This window comes from Drosophila suzukii (genome assembly GCF_043229965.1).
Source record: "Drosophila suzukii chromosome Y unlocalized genomic scaffold, CBGP_Dsuzu_IsoJpt1.0 scf_Y1, whole genome shotgun sequence".
Classification (NCBI taxonomy): domain Eukaryota; kingdom Metazoa; phylum Arthropoda; class Insecta; order Diptera; family Drosophilidae; genus Drosophila; species Drosophila suzukii.
The window spans coordinates 1,442,844-1,459,815 of record NW_027255895.1 but is presented as its reverse complement, the minus strand read 5'-3'; the positions used below and the strand labels follow the sequence as shown (position 1 = coordinate 1,459,815).

General features: G+C 44.4%; 1 non-coding gene across 1 annotated transcript; it reads left to right on the top strand.

Moving 5' to 3' along the window:
* Window positions 1-1,594: 1,594 nt before the first annotated feature.
* TRNAK-CUU (transfer RNA lysine (anticodon CUU)) lies at window positions 1,595-1,667 on the top strand. The gene has a single exon. It is a non-coding gene; the product is annotated as a tRNA-Lys (tRNA).
* Window positions 1,668-16,972: the final 15,305 nt, after the last annotated feature.

Genomic DNA, 16,972 nt, shown 5'->3' with positions numbered 1-16,972 from the left:
GTCGGTTAATCCTGTCCACACAGTCCTGGCGTTACGCCTGGAAAGAGTATAACAAGCCAGAAGGGAGAGCGGTCGATCAGTAAGGTCTCGAGTGGAATTGTCCAGGAGAGCCCTACGGATTCGACTTGCGAGGTCCCGGAGCGGCGTGCCCGAACCACGAATATAACAAGCCAGAAGGGAGAGCGGTCGATCGGTACGGTCTCGAGTGGAATTATCCAGGAGAGCCCTACGGATTCGACTTGCGAGGTCCCGGAGCGGCGTGCCCGAACCCCGAGTACCACAAGCCACACGGGAACGTCCCGGACAAAAAGCAAAAGGGTGAGGCTAGGGTGGAACGTTCGTTTACACTAGGCGTGGAAGCGAAGATGTAACGAACTGATTTTTATTGTCTGCTCGCCACGAGATTCGTGCGGCTAGCTCAGTATATTGTGTGTTCGTCCCACCAAATTTATATTAACGTGACCGCCCAGTAGCTCAGTGAGAAAGCACAGAATTCACGGGTTCGTATTGGGTTTTATTGCGGGTATATTATTACAAGTGTCTTAGTCGCTTGGTTGGCTTTGACTCGTTGCTTGTGACCTTCGGTGCTTCCGCCGGTCCTGGATGACTCTACGACCTCTCGCCTTGATGACTCGGTGCTCCCGTCCTGTAGCTCCCTGAAGATACTCGCAGCTCCCTGAAGATCCTCGCCGCTCCCTGAAGATCCTCGCAGCTCCCTGAAGATGCTCGCTCGCGGTTCGCTTCTCACGCGTGACTTGGTGACTGCTGGTAACGACTCGGACTCGCGAGGGGTATCGGCCGTACGGGCTTAGGGAAGCGTCACCGTTCTCAGACTAGGGTGAACAGAAGCTGCGCTCTCCAGGATCGCTCCTTTCGACACACCGCCGCCTGTCCCTTGCTCTGTCCCGGATGGTCCCACTGGGGTTTCTGCTCAGCCCGCGCGGACAGTCAAGGCGGTAACGCCAGGAAGCTGCCTCGCGCCTTACTTCGCTTCCACGCCTAGTGTAAACGAACGTTCCACCCTAGCCTCACCCTTTTGCTTTTTGTCCGGGACGTTTCCGTGTGGCTTTTGGTACTCGGGGTTCGGGCACGCCGCTCCGGGACCTCGCAAGTCGAATCCGTAGGGCTCTCCTGGACAATTCCACTCGAGACCGTACCGATCGACCGCTCTCCCTTCTGGCTTGTTATATTTGTGGTTTGGGCACGCCGCTCCGGGACCTCGCAAGTCGAATCCGTAGGGCTCTCCTGGACAATTCCACTCGAGACCTTACTGATCGACCGCTCTCCCTTCTGGCTTGTTATACTCTTTCCAGGCGTAACGCCAGGACTTTGTGGACAGGATTACTCGACCGCCTTGACCTAGCCGTGTGATGCCCTCTGGATCTCAGCTACCTGCGTCTCAATTCGGAGATTCCTGGTATCCCAATCCCGAACGTCTCGACGTAGCAATCTCGCTCCTTGTAGGCTCCCACGGCGCTGCTTCTCTGGCGACTCGACTTGCTGCTGCTCCCTTGTAGGTTATCTGGTTGTTTGATTGTTCACTTTGGTATCTGAGTGATCTTGACGGTTTGACTCCTTGTGATCGACTGATCACAACCGGCTAGCTCAGTCGGTAGAGCATGAGACTCTTAATCTCAGGGTCGTGGGTTCGGGCCCCACGTTGGGCGCCAGATGTAACGAACTGATTTTTATTGTCTGCTCGCCACGAGATTCGTGCGGCTAGCTCAGTATATTGTGTGTTCGTCCCACCAAATTTATATTAACGTGACCGCCCAGTAGCTCAGTGAGAAAGCACAGAATTCTCGGGTTCGTATTGGGTTTTATTGCGGGTATATTATTACAAGTGTCTTAGTCGCTTGGTTGGCTTTGACTCGTTGCTTGTGACCTTCGGTGCTTCCGCCGGTCCTGGATGACTCTACGACCTCTCGCCTTGATGACTCGGTGCTCCCGTCCTGTAGCTCCCTGAAGATACTCGCAGCTCCCTGAAGATCCTCGCCGCTCCCTGAAGATCCTTGCAGCTCCCTGAAGATGCTCGCTCGCGGTTCGCTTCTCACGCGTGACTTGGTGACTGCTGGTAACGACTCGGACTCGCGAGGGGTATCGGCCGTACGGGCTTAGGGAAGCGTCACCGTTCTCAGACTAGGGTGAACAGAAGCTGCGCTCTCCAGGATCGCTCCTTTCGACACACCGCCGCCTGTCCCTTGCTCTGTCCCGGATGGTCCCACTGGGGTTTCTGCTCAGCCCGCGCGGACAGTCAAGGCGGTAACGCCAGGAAGCTGCCTCGCGCCTTACTTCGCTTCCACGCCTAGTGTAAACGAACGTTCCACCCTAGCCTCACCCTTTTGCTTTTTGTCCGGGACGTTCCCGTGTGGCTTGTGGTACTCGGGGTTCGGGCACGCCGCTCCGGGACCTCGCAAGTCGAATCCGTAGGGCTCTCCTGGATAATTCCACTCGAGACCGTACCGATCGACCGCTCTCCCTTCTGGCTTGTTATATTCGTGGTTCGGGCACGCCGCTCCGGGACCTCGCAAGTCGAATCCGTAGGGCTCTCCTGGACAATTCCACTCGAGACCTTACTGATCGACCGCTCTCCCTTCTGGCTTGTTATACTCTTTCCAGGCGTAACGCCAGGACTGTGTGGACAGGATTAACCGACCGCCTTGACCGTGTGATGCCCTCTGGATCTCAGCTACCTGCGTCTCAATTCGGAGATTCCTGGTATCCCAATCCCGAACGTCTCGACGTAGCAATCTCGCTCCTTGTAGGCTCCCACGGCGCTGCTTCTCTGGCGACTCGACTTGCTGCTGCTCCCTTGTAGATTATCTGGTTGATTGATTGTTCACTTTGGTATCTGAGTGATCTTGACGGTTTGACTCCTTGTGATCGACTGATCCAGCTGCCAGCGCTCTGCGGCCTTATATAGGGCCTCCAAGCACCGTTATTTCCCTTTTGCGCACGGCCCGCTGGATCTCTCCACTTTGGGTCCAAAGTCCGTGCCTCCTGGATGACCCACTTGTCCTTTATGTACCGCTTCCAATGGATGTTCCGCCCACTGCTGCCGTTCCGCTGATTCCCGTGCCGCTTGTGGCACGCCTGTGTGCCGCTCCACTGCCGAGATGTGGCACTTCCTCTCCCGGTCCAAAGTTCACGGGAGAGTCCAAAGTCCAGAGGAGTTCCGTTATCCCCTTCTGCATACGGCACTCTTGCTCTGCCCGCGAAGTCTCCATTCTCTCTCGATCTCCATCCTTGGTCTCCAATCTCTCTCGCTCTCCTTCATTGGTCTCCAAACTCTCTCGCTCTCCATTCTTGGTCTCCAATCTCTCTCGCTCTCCTTCATTGGTCTCCAAACTCTCTCGATCTCCCCGCCGCGCCGTTACTACGCGAATTCGCCGCGTATCTGGTAAGCGGCCGGCCATCTGCTGCTGCTTCTATTTGTGGGGAGTTATTCAACTCCTCACATTCCCCCCTTACTTCGGGAAACATTTAAGACTGGTTCCTACTCTCCGGCGTTTCCTTGCTTATCCTAGCCTTTGAGTCCTTGTGATTCCCGCGGCGCTCCCTCGTTGCTCCCTCGATGCTCCCTCGACGCTCCTAACTCCCTTGAGTTTTTACAGCGGGGTCATCCTCCTCGTAGCAACTTTAAATCTCCCGCGCCGATATTTCCTGTGTTCCCACTGGGACATCGATACTCCTGGGCTATCGATCCCCAGCTCGCTGCTCATTGCTGCGTCTCACTCCTTTCCGTGTTTCCTCCGCCTGGTCACACCATTCGTGCGTGATCGATATTTATTCGCTATCGACGGTGCGGCGTTGCCACCTGCTCGTTGCGATACTTCCACCTTGGCCGATATTTCCATTGTCGTGTCCAGGGCCCATCTGGCGATCCTCCCTGAAGGGCTCTCTATGCTGTTGAGCCACTTCAGTGCCATGTGGTCGGTTACTACTTTAAAGTGGTAACCTTCCAGATACGGCTTGAGCTTTCGGATTGCCCAGACGATTGCCAAGCACTCCTTCTCGGTTGTTGAGTAATTCTTCTCAGCGCCGTTTAGCGTTCGGCTTGAGTAAGAGATTACCTTTTCGCCTCGTTCAGTTTCCTGGGTCAAGATTGCCCCGATGCCGTAGTCGCTTGCGTCAGTTTGCAAGATGAATGGTTTGTCGAAGTCCGGGCATGCCAGTACGGGGTCTGCGACGAGTCTTGCCTTCACCTCTTCGAACGCCGTCTGATGTTCCTGTGTCCACACCCATTTATTGCCCTTGCGTAGCAGATCGTTGAGAGGTTTGACTATTTTTGCGAAGTCAGGTACAAACCGGCGGTACCATGACGCTACGCCCAGGTACTGTCGGAGCTCTCTTACTGTCGATGGTGGTTCTAGTTCGGCGATGGCTGCTACCTTTTCCGGATCCGTGCCTATTCCTTCGCTAGTCACTCGATGACCGAGATATAACAGCTCTTTCTTAAAAAATTGACACTTTTCCGGGTTTAATCTCAGATTTGCCTCCTTTAGTCGTCGGAAAACTTCCTTTAGGTTGGCCTTATGTTCTTCCAGCGAGCGCCCGATCACTATGATGTCGTCCTGGTAAGCAAATGCGTGCGGCGACATTTCTGGGCCGATCACCCGGTCCAGCACCCGTTGAAAAGTCGCAGACGCCGAATGAAGTCCGAATGGCATTACTTTCCATTGGAATAAACCTTTCCCCGGCACTGTAAATGCCGTATACTGCCTGCTGTCCGCTTTCAGTGGGATTTGCCAGTACCCATCCTTTAGGTCCAAGCTGCTGATGTACCGTGCTTCCCTCAGTTGGTCGAGAATATAATTTATTCGGGGCATCGGGTAGGCATCCTTTACAGATTTGGCGTTTATTTGCCTAAAGTCGACGCACAGTCTCCATTTGCCCGTCTTTTTTCTAACCATCACGATGGGAGAACTGTATGGGCTTGTTGAGTGTTCTATGTATCCCATTTGGAGAAGCTCGTCCACCTTCGCATTGATCTCCCCTTGAACTTTCGGATTCTTGGGATAGTATCGCTGCTTTATTGGTTTGTCGTCTTTCATCGTGATCTGATGCTCTGCCATGTTTGATGTTCCCTTCATGCTGCTGAATGTCGATAGCTCTGCCTCCAGGAATTTCGTCGTGTCGTCATCTTCGCTTGCCCGTTGTACGACTGCCACCGACAACTTTTCCTCGAGCCATCCCTTGTGACGATTCCTGGCCGGTATTATCACTTCGTGTCCAGCGCACTTAATTTCGGTACCAACTTGTGTTAGAAAGTTCCATCCCAACACCAATGAATCCACTACTCCTGGTAGTATCAGCAGGCTCATGCTCAGTCGCTTGTTCCCGAACGCAATTTCCACCTCCAGCTGCTCATCGATTCCGCCACATCTTCCGTCTGCCAACCTAACTTGCCGTCGTATCCTCGTAATCTTTCCGAGGGCAGCCAGGTCGTCCGCCAGCTCTTTGCTTATAAAGCTTGCTGTTGCCCCGGTGTCGATTGTGGCCTTGTATGTGCCCCCACCAATCGTCACCGCTGCGGACAACTGCTGCTCCTCCTCGATCAGCTTTCCCGTTAGTTTGGAGAGGTAGCATCTTGCGACCCCCGCTCGCCTCTCTGCGGCTGAGATCGCTGGACATTTCCCGCCTGCTGGCAGCATTCAACGCTCCTGACGCCTACTCTCCCGCACACCCAGCAGAACAACAGGCGTTGGTGCCGACATCCCCGCGCCCAGTGTCCATGACCGCCGCACTTTCGGCAGGCCTCCTGGGGGTCTGTGATGTGTGTCGTTTCACGAGGCCTTTGTGTTGTACTTGGTGGCCTCCAAACATTGTTTGCTGGTTGCATCTGTTGCTGTTGTGGTGGTGTCCATTGGCCTCCGCGTGGTGCTCCTGTTGCCTGCTGCCGTGGTACTCGGTTAGGTGGCGACCATTGGTCGTTTCCCCGCGTCTCCTGGATTCCTGTCTCTTCGCATCTTCTGCATGTTACCTGCGCTGGCGATGACGACTTGTTCTTCGAGAATTTGTTTTCTTGCGCGAACGCTTCCCGCTCCTTTTCCAGTTCTTCATACTCGTCTGCTAATATCATCAGCGTGTCCAGGTCCGACACTTTGTATGCCCTTAGGAAGATCCTTAGACTGGGGGTGCAGTTCTCTTTAATGACCCTTAACGTCTCTTTCGTAGAATAGTTAAGTGGCCTCACCATCGTCTGCATGTCGATCATGTAGTCCTTGAACGACTCGCTGAAGCCTTGCTTCCTTTGCCGGACCTGGTCCGCCAGCCTGGTGAAGAAGTCTCTTGGCAGGAAATATGTGTGGAAGCTTTCAATGAATTCTGCCCATGTTCTCCATTGCTTATTGTTGGCGATGAACCATTTCAAGGCCCTTCCTTTTAGCAACTCCGGCATCGCTCGAGGGATCATATCAAGCTCCAAACCGTACGTGTTGGCGGACCATTCTACCTGCTCCAGGAACTCGAATGGTTTTTCCGCCCCGTCGAACCTGAACGACCATTCGCGGACCTGCTTAGCGACCTTTGCATAGTCCGACTGGCTTGGTCTCGGGATCAGCGCTGCTGCTTTCTTTTCTTGGCTTGACTCTCTCCTGTGGGCCTCTTTCTGTATGTTGTCAACGCTCAGGCTTGCCACCAGGTTGTCCCCTTCAGCGTTCGTTAACGTAATGCTTGGGCCGGCTCTGTCGTAGTATGTCGCCTCTAGCTCGGCCCAGATGTCGACGAGTTGTGGATCGTTCTCTGTTTCGGAGTAGTATTCCGATAGTGCCTTCCTCATGTCGTCTAGCCTGCCCTCCAGGGCGACGTTGAGCCTCTGTGCGACATGGGCGAAGTCTTCCTTCTTGAGGCGGTAAATCCACTTCTTTCCCATTTTTACTGTGCTGTTCTCACTGTTGGGACAACCACGTTGGGCGCCAGATGTAACGAACTGATTTTTATTGTCTGCTCGCTACGAGATTCGTGCGGCTAGCTCAGTATATTGTGTGTTCGTCCCACCAAATTTATATTAACGTGACCGCCCAGTAGCTCAGTGAGAAAGCACAGAATTCTCGGGTTCGTATTGGGTTTTATTGCGGGTATATTATTACAAGTGTCTTAGTCGCTTGGTTGGCTTTGACTCGTTGCTTGTGACCTTCGGTGCTTCCGCCGGTCCTGGATGACTCTACGACCTCTCGCCTTGATGACTCGGTGCTCCCGTCCTGTAGCTCCCTGAAGATACTCGCAGCTCCCTGAAGATCCTCGCCGCTCCCTGAAGATCCTTGCAGCTCCCTGAAGATGCTCGCTCGCGGTTCGCTTCTCACGCGTGACTTGGTGACTGCTGGTAACGACTCGGACTCGCGAGGGGTATCGGCCGTACGGGCTTAGGGAAGCGTCACCGTTCTCAGACTAGGGTGAACAGAAGCTGCGCTCTCCAGGATCGCTCCTTTCGACACACCGCCGCCTGTCCCTTGCTCTGTCCCGGATGGTCCCACTAGGGTTTCTGCTCAGCCCGCGCGGACAGTCAAGGCGGTAACGCCAGGAAGCTGCCTCGCGCCTTACTTCGCTTCCACGCCTAGTGTAAACGAACGTTCCACCCTAGCCTCACCCTTTTGCTTTTTGTCCGGGACGTTCCCGTGTGGCTTGTGGTACTCGGGGTTCGGGCACGCCGCTCCGGGACCTCGCAAGTCGAATCCGTAGGGCTCTCCTGGATAATTCCACTCGAGACCGTACCGATCGACCGCTCTCCCTTCTGGCTTGTTATATTCGTGGTTCGGGCACGCCGCTCCGGGACCTCGCAAGTCGAATCCGTAGGGCTCTCCTGGACAATTCCACTCGAGACCTTACTGATCGACCGCTCTCCCTTCTGGCTTGTTATACTCTTTCCAGGCGTAACGCCAGGACTGTGTGGACAGGATTAACCGACCGCCTTGACCTAGCCGTGTGATGCCCTCTGGATCTCAGCTACCTGCGTCTCAATTCGGAGATTCCTGGTATCCCAATCCCGAACGTCTCGACGTAGCAATCTCGCTCCTTGTAGGCTCCCACGGCGCTGCTTCTCTGGCGACTCGACTTGCTGCTGCTCCCTTGTAGATTATCTGGTTGTTTGATTGTTCACTTTGGTATCTGAGTGATCTTGACGGTTTGACTCCTTGTGATCGACTGATCCAGCTGCCAGCGCTCTGCGGCCTTATATAGGGCCTCCAAGCACCGTTATTTCCCTTTTGCGCACGGCCCGCTGGATCTCTCCACTTTGGGTCCAAAGTCCGTGCCTCCTGGATGACCCACTTGTCCTTTATGTACCGCTTCCAATGGATGTTCCGCCCACTGCTGCCGTTCCGCTGATTCCCGTGCCGCTTGTGGCACGCCTGTGTGCCGCTCCACTGCCGAGATGTGGCACTTCCTCTCCCGGTCCAAAGTTCACGGGAGAGTCCAAAGTCCAGAGGAGTTCCGTTATCCCCTTCTGCATACGGCACTCTTGCTCTGCCCGCGAAGTCTCCATTCTCTCTCGATCTCCATCCTTGGTCTCCAATCTCTCTCGCTCTCCTTCATTGGTCTCCAAACTCTCTCGCTCTCCATTCTTGGTCTCCAATCTCTCTCGCTCTCCTTCATTGGTCTCCAAACTCTCTCGATCTCCCCGCCGCGCCGTTACTACGCGAATTCGCCGCGTATCTGGTAAGCGGCCGGCCATCTGCTGCTGCTTCTATTTGTGGGGAGTTATTCAACTCCTCACACAACAAAAACAATAACAACTACAAGAAGAAACAACTTCAGCAGCAACTACAAGAAGAAACAACTACAAAAAAGAAACAACTACAAGAAGAATTAACTACAACAGCAACAACTACAAATGGGCCGTTCTTTTACAAGCCGAACGGATTTGGCAAAAAAAAAACATTTCACATTTTTGATGTGCCTAAAACTGTTTTTACGTATACTTTTCGGAAAAAAAGTAAACACGTGTATCAGGACTAGGCGAAAAACATTTTTTTTTAGTTAGAATTTTTTAAAGTATCCTCTGTTTGCAAGTCTATATCTCCATCTGTGGTTATCCAATTGATTTTATGTCCTTTGCATAAAATCCTCTGAAACCTCTACTTTTTTAATAAATATTTTGAAACACACAAAAATTTTAATTTCTTAAAAATAAAACCAATTTAAATTTTAAAAAATCCTACAATCGGTTTTTTTTTACAAAATTCTCATATAGATGAATCCGATGTTTCACAACAGTCTCTTATAGATGAATCCGATGTTTCACAACAGTCTCACAGAGATGATTTAAATGAAAGTGTATTTGAAGAAACCGGGGTGAAGTACAATCTCAACATTAATCAGTTAAAGCAAGAAAAGATTTTAGACACTAGTTATGGACCAAGAGAAGAAAATAATATTTTAATGTTGGGTAATAGTACACTTAAAATTAAAAAAAAATGTAATGGAATTAGGAAGTGGAAATTTATGGACTCTATCACCAGGTCTATAATCTAAGGATTATACTATGAATGATTTAGAATCATATAAAAATATTTTAATTGAAACAAATGCTCACAAAAGAAACTATCAACCAGACGATCAAGTAAAAGGATCAATTATTAAACCATATATGAAGAATATACTGGTTCTAGGTATATGAGACTACAAAAAATACCACCAAACTATGTATATTCGGATAATGTTAATGAACTTGTTGAAAGATTGCACCTCTTAATGGCATCAAGAGCTGCTGGTAATAATAACCATACTAATGAAATTCTTTCAATAATAGAAGAATTGCGGGAAACATAATTAACTTATTAATAAAATTGAAAACATTTTCTCATTTTGTTTAACAGTAAAATGTCTATTGACAAGTTTGGTCACTTTTCAAATGATAGAGATTTTTCCTCGCTTTTCAAAGAAAAGTTGAGAGTCTTACAGGTATATATCTAGATACTGATGGTCACATAAATGTTCAGAAAAAAAGAATTAAAAACTCTTCAAAACCAATAAATGGAAATGATTTGGCTATTAAATTTTATGTAGATGATTTAAATAATGAATCGAAATCACATCAAATGGAAACTATAACTAAATCATTTCAACTACGAAATAAAAGAGTATCAGAGGTGGAAAGTAAAGTAATAAAAATTATAACTCAATTGGAGTATATACATAATTCATTAAAAGAGCTTCTTGGTAAATTGGAAAGTCTTCACAAATTCATAAACCTACATTTAAAGAACCCTCCACCAATCATTCGTTCTGATCTGACACAAATAGAAGGAACTATAATTCGAAGAAGTCAATTTTCACGTCGTGAAAACGAAGAAGAAGTTTTAACAATTATTGTGGATCATACAAAAAAATACCATTCTTTCATTAATTATTTTATAATTAATATGTCAGTTGATAAGTTTGGTTGTTATTTAAAAGAGAAAGAGTACTCAAGATATATAACAAAAGGTGTAGAAAAAATCCAAAGTGTACTTAATGATTATGATGGACATTTAAATGTTCAGAGGAAACGATTTTAAAATTCCCTACCCCCAATTCATGAAAATGATATTGCAACAAAATTTTATATTGACGATGAAATAAGTAAACTAGTACAGAATACATCTGATGAAATTTCTAAGCAACCGCAGAAACAAGATATCTTTAGATTAAGACCTCGAATCAATAATATTGAGGGAAAAGTGAGTGAAATTTCTAAAAAATTGGAATTTCTCATGAAAACTATTAATAAGATAGTGGAGGATATAAATTAAATAGAAAGTATCGTTTTCAATTATATAATTGCACCAACCTCAGTTTTAAAAAGTGAAACTGAATCCTTAGAAAAGAAACCATTTATATCAAATAAAATAAAGCTATGAGTAAACGAGATATTTTAAATGAGCTACATCATTGAAGAATTTCCCAAGGCGTAGAGTTATAGTAAAGGGTATTAATGATTTATGGCAGGTTTGATTTGGTTGAAATGGGGGCATATGCATCATCAAATAAAGGCTATAGGTAATTGTTAAAAGTAATAGATACCTTTCCAAAATATGAATGGGGTGAAGTAATAAAATCAAAAAATGCAGAAGAAGTTACAAAAGCAATGGAAAAAATAACAAAATCTGGTCGTGGAGTACCAAAGAATTTACATCCAGATAATGGAAATGAATTCTATAATAAACAATTTAGAGAATTGATGAAAAGATAAGAAATTAATCATTACTCAACATTTAGTACTCTTAAAGCATCTATTGTGGAACGTTTTAATAGAAAATTAAAAGAACTTATGTGGCGTGAGATTAGTTTTAATGGAAAATATACTTGCCTTCAAAGAGTTGATTAATAATAATAATACCAAGAAGCATAGAACGATTAAACTAAAGCCCATTGATGTTAATGCAAAAAAAAAAAACAGAGTTTGATGAGATCATACAATCATTTAAAAATATTTACAAATCGGGACTTTAAAGAGGGGGATCATGTAAGAATAAGTAAATATAAACATGTCTTTGAAAATGGCTATACCCCAAACTGGACAACGGAAATTTTTCGAATTCGGAAAGTACAAAATTCATCCCCCACCACATACTTACTTGAGGACTTGAAGGGTGAACCAGTTCAAGGTGGTTTCTATAAACAAGAAATTAAAAAAACCAAATTCCCTTATACTTGTCTTGTTGAAAAGATTCTGAAACAAAAAGATGATTATCTGCTTGTGCGTTGGCTAGGCTTTTCAAAATCAGAAGACAGTTGGATTCATAAAATCGAAATTCTATAAAGAACACGATGAAGCATAGAATAATTAAAATGTAGGCATTGACGTCAATGCGTGAAATCAAATTATATTTCTTCACACGCACAATTTCTATTTATAAAGTGTGTAGAAAAGCATGTACAAATGAGATTTTGAACGGAACTTGATTATGATCTTGTGCGTGTGGCTAGTCTAAAAGAGCATGTACAGATAAGAAATTGAACGGAACTTGATTATGATCTTGTGCTTGTAGCTAGACTAAAAGAGCATGTACAGATAAGAGTTTTGGATGGAACTTGAACTCAAAAGATTCTGAAACAAAAAGATGATTGTATAGTTGTGTACTGTGTAGACTTTTTAAAATCAAAAGATAGTGGGATTCACAAAAGCAACAAGTGGAAGCATAGAAAGCAACGCATGTATATATATATATTTATATATACAAAACTGGAGGCTATAAAGGGGGAAGAATTTCAAAAAGTATTCGTTAATTTCGGGATCGTTTGCTCATTCGTTCGTTCGTTTGTTTGTTCGCTTGTGAAAAAACAAAAAAATGACGGTTTTTATAATATTTTTTTTAATACTTTCCCTCTTTGGTCCGATGGTGAAAATGATACCACTCCCCAATGAAATGACTTTAATTGAAAACCCATCAACATTCAATAATTCGATTGGGTTGTATGTAAATGTTCCAAAATTAAAAAAAAATCATTAAAATTGGCTTAAAATTTGAGATCCTAGAGGATAACCATATTTATATGGATTTCATAAACAAGACAAGTGATGAAAGTGAGAAAACATATTTAAAAAGGTACTCGATACTAAAATATTTAATGCTATTAATAGAAGCATTAATGCAAAAGACTTAACAACAAGTACAAGTGCAAGCACAGTTGAAGAAGAAACAACTACAGCAACAACAACAACAACAACAACAACATCAACTACAACTACATCTGCAACAACTACAGCAACTGCAAGTACACCTACAATGAGAAGGGGAATTCTGGAGGAAGAAGAAGAAACAACTAAATCTTCAACAACTACAACTGCAACAACTACATTAAAAAGAGAAATTCTGGAAGAAGAGACAACAACAACAACATCTTCAACAGCTACATCTGCAACAACTACAAACCCACCCAATCTTTTTAATTTTATTAGCGAAAATACAAATGTTGATCAAATAGAAAATAAAAACATATATAATAATGTATAAATGATAGTGAGGCAGAATTTGAAAACGTAAGTCGAGCACCTATAATTAGTAATACACCACAAGTATAAGTGTTGGGGATCAATGATAGTGATACAGAACTTGAAAGTGTAAGTCGGGTTCCAATAAAAAGAAACACTACTCAAAAATTTAAAAGCACTGAAAACATGCATAATTCACAAATCGAATTTACAAAGAGAGGAATATTAGAGAATTTTAAACAAAAACAAGGAAGAACGCTATGGTCGAGTACCACGACCATCAGATACCCGTTACTCAGCTTAAGGGTCCAAAGGGAAATGGAAAAATGCAAGCAGCAAAGCGAGATTGAAGTGCGTAACCTAACCGTGATCTCAATATATGTTAATGTGGGCGGTAGACAGATTTAAGCGTTTTTGGCTTAAGAGTGGGCGTGGCAAACTTTTTTTTGGATTTAAGCGTTTTTGGCTTTAGAGTGGGCGTGGCAAACTTTTCTTTGGATCGATCGATAGGTATTAACGAGACCAACACTATTCAGTTAAAATGTTGTATCTAGCATGAAAATTGTGGGCTGCACAGGCTTGGGCGGTTTGTGGGCGTTCGAGTGGGCGTGGCAATATTTTGTGGGCGGTTTGTGGGCGTTAAAGTGGGCGTGGCATTTTTGTGGGTCAATCAATAGGTATTGATGAGAACAATTCATTTCAGTTAAAATGTTTATTCTAGCATAAAAACTGTAGGAGCCACAGTTTTAGGCGGTTTGTGGGCGTTAGAGTGGGCGTGGCACTCTGCTGAAGCAAACTGGCGCTGCGCAGGAATCTCAGGACCCTGCATGCCTTATCCGAGTATTGTAGCTCCTATAGTTTCCGAGATCTCAGCGTTCATACGGACAGACGGTCAGACGGACAGACGGACATGGCTAGATCGACTCGGCTTGTGATCATGTTCCAGAATATATATACCTTATGGGGTCGGAAACGCTTCCTTCTGCCTGTTACATACTTTCCGACGAATCTAGTATACCCTTTTACTCTACGAGTAACGGGTATAGTTAGTTCAGAATGAAACGAGAGTAAGAGGACATATGGATTTAGGAAGAAGCGGTCTAAACAGAATCAGTCCACCGCCACCGAAAATCTAAACGCAATATTAATACCCCCTAGCAACGTTAAGAATTAATCGTTTTGAATTTGCAAAAGTTTTGTACCATCCAGTATTTAATGCAAAGAGACGGAAAGATAGGATTGTTTATGAAAGAATATCGAAATATGCTGATCTTCTTTCCAAACAAGAGAGTAAACGAGAAGAGATAGAATAGATAGAATCAAGAGATGATTAAATATTTAAATAAAAAAGAATGTGAGATTAGCACAGATAAAATACCAATTAACGATATTAACGGTTTCAAAATAACTAATAGTGATATTATATCATAATCTGATTGAGTAGGGAAATATGTTTGTTTTTGCAGAATATAAAAAAAAGAAGATGAAAATAATAGTTCGAGTAAATTAAAAAAAGGTGAGTTTAATATATATATAGTGACATATCCATAGCACCACATACTCCTATGTACATGTCCACACACCCACACATACATGCAAATTAATAACTTCACTTGTGAATTATTTAAAAAAATTTATTTTTATTTTTTATTCACTAAGTTTAAACTTCACAACATTTCCTTAGTATCGACTTTTATTCTTGGCGGTTCACAATTAACTTCTTATACAACCGATCTTCTCGGATGCAAAAACGGACTGCCTGGCCAAGGGCCGCTTATCTGATAATCAAACCTCGGTTTAAGAGAACTGGGGAACTCATTAAGAGTTGGACAAGGGTTGGACTCAAGAGAGTCGGGAAATCGGATGATCTAATTCTCTGCTCAATTGCCAAACGGATTACGCTGCAGTTTTGGGGCTCGCCGGGTGTTGACCGGATGCTTGTGTTTACATTAGCTGGACCCAGCTTAGTTTATGTTAGGAAGACTGCGGCGCAATTGAGTCTTAATAATGAACTTCGATTGAAGTGGGGGAGCTAATTGGGATTCTGTGGGAACGCTGAGTAAGGGGATTATAAGAAATTGTTTACGACTTGGGTAAGGCGGCTGGCCGCTCGAGCTGGAAAGCGTTCTCAGCTAAGAATTGTATATGAAGAGTTTGTTTATAAATTGGGTAAAGAGGCTGGGATCATGAGCTGGATAACTTGCACACATTATGCAGTCACCCTCGAGACACCCTCTAAGAAATAAGAACCCAAATTTAATTGTCAACAAGCCAATAGAAAATTACCGAACTAAAGGCAAGCCAGAGGAAATTTTCATGAAACAAAAAACCACAGTTTATAGACAGTTTGGGACCCAAGTCTGCAGTCCAAAGTCCAAATTTAGAGAATCACTCAATAGCAATAGGTCCCACTCATAAAAAGCTCTAAAGCTTAAAACCGAGGTATGATCGTAATGAGTTCAGTTTGAGACTTATCAACAGTAGGTCGGTGTTCTTCCAAAATATTGTAACCAGTGTAAAGGACAATTAAATAAAGTTTTTTTAATACACTTATGGTGCAGAGACTTAATTACATACAAAATAATATTTTTATATATACTAATAATATTTATTTTTTCGGAACTCCAAAACATTATAAAAAAGTTGAAAATAATATTTCGGATGGAACACAAAAAGGTTAGTTATAAAATATTATTATACCCGTTACTCGTAGAGTAAAAGGGTATACTAGATTCGTCGGAAAGTATGTAACAGGCAGAAGGAAGCGTTTCCGACCCCATAAAGTATATATATTCTTGATCAGGATCACTAGCCGAGTCGATCTAGCCATGTCCGTCTGTCCGTCTGTCCGGATGAACGCTGAGATCTCGGAAACTATGAGAGCTAGGCTATTTAGATTTGGCGTACAGATTCCTGAGCTTCTTACGCAGCGCAAGTTTTTTTCAGTAGACTGCCACGCCCACTCTAACGCCCACAAACCGCCCCAAAATGTAACTCCTACAGTTTTGATGCTAGATAGAAAATTTTAACTGAAATGTATTAGTCTTGTCAATACCTATCGATTGAAATTTTGCTACGCCCACTCTAACGCCCACAAACCTCCAAAGAAAAAAGCTATGACGTCAGAGCCAGACAATGCGAAATGCTTTTACGCGTGTATGTGTGTGTATGTAAATAGTTGCCGGCCGAACTTAGCGGCAAAGAAAAAAGCCCTGCAAGCGCTCAGAGAGAGCAAAGTGCGCGGCTAACTTATTCTATTGAATAATGAACCCTTTATCCATTTGTCCCATTGACGGGCAAAAACCTTTAAAGATCTGTACATCTTTATTTATCTCTTTCAAAGAATATGAATTAGCTTAATAAATACCTATAGATTGTCCCAAAAAAACTTTTCCGTTTTCAGTCCAATGCTCTCAAACCAAAGTAGTTAGGACAAGCCTTGATACTAGAGCCAGAAAACGACATACATACATGTATGTGTTTATGCATGTGTGGATGTAAAAAATTGCAATCTAATATCCGCGGCAAATAGAATTCTTTCAAACGAAGCTATTCAACCAAATATTTTGAAATACAGAATGTGCCTTAAAATTGTGTATGTTTAGAAAGCATACATAAATATAAATGTTTTTTGTCTATTTTATGTGTTGCTTTCTCATTCTTGGCGCTGGCTGAAACAAAACCAGAGCCGAGAAATGAGAGCAAGGGAGAGAGAACAAAGTGCGCGGCTAACTTATTTTAAAGTTTGTTATCTGAGTAACGGGTATCTGATAGTCGAGGTACTCGACTATAGCGTTCTTCCTTGTTTTTATATATACTAATAACATTTATATTTTTAGAACTCCAAAACATTAATAAAAAAGAGGTTGGCAAAGTTTCTGTTGATTTGTATGATGACAATGATGATGATGATGATGATGACCACGATGTAATCCTGAATGATGATGATAATCCGGATCCATGTATTCCAAGATCATCTAGTGAGGATGAAACTATTGTTTTGAGGGTGGTATAGATAACTATGTTCAAACTATACCGTTTAATTTAGATGAAGATAAT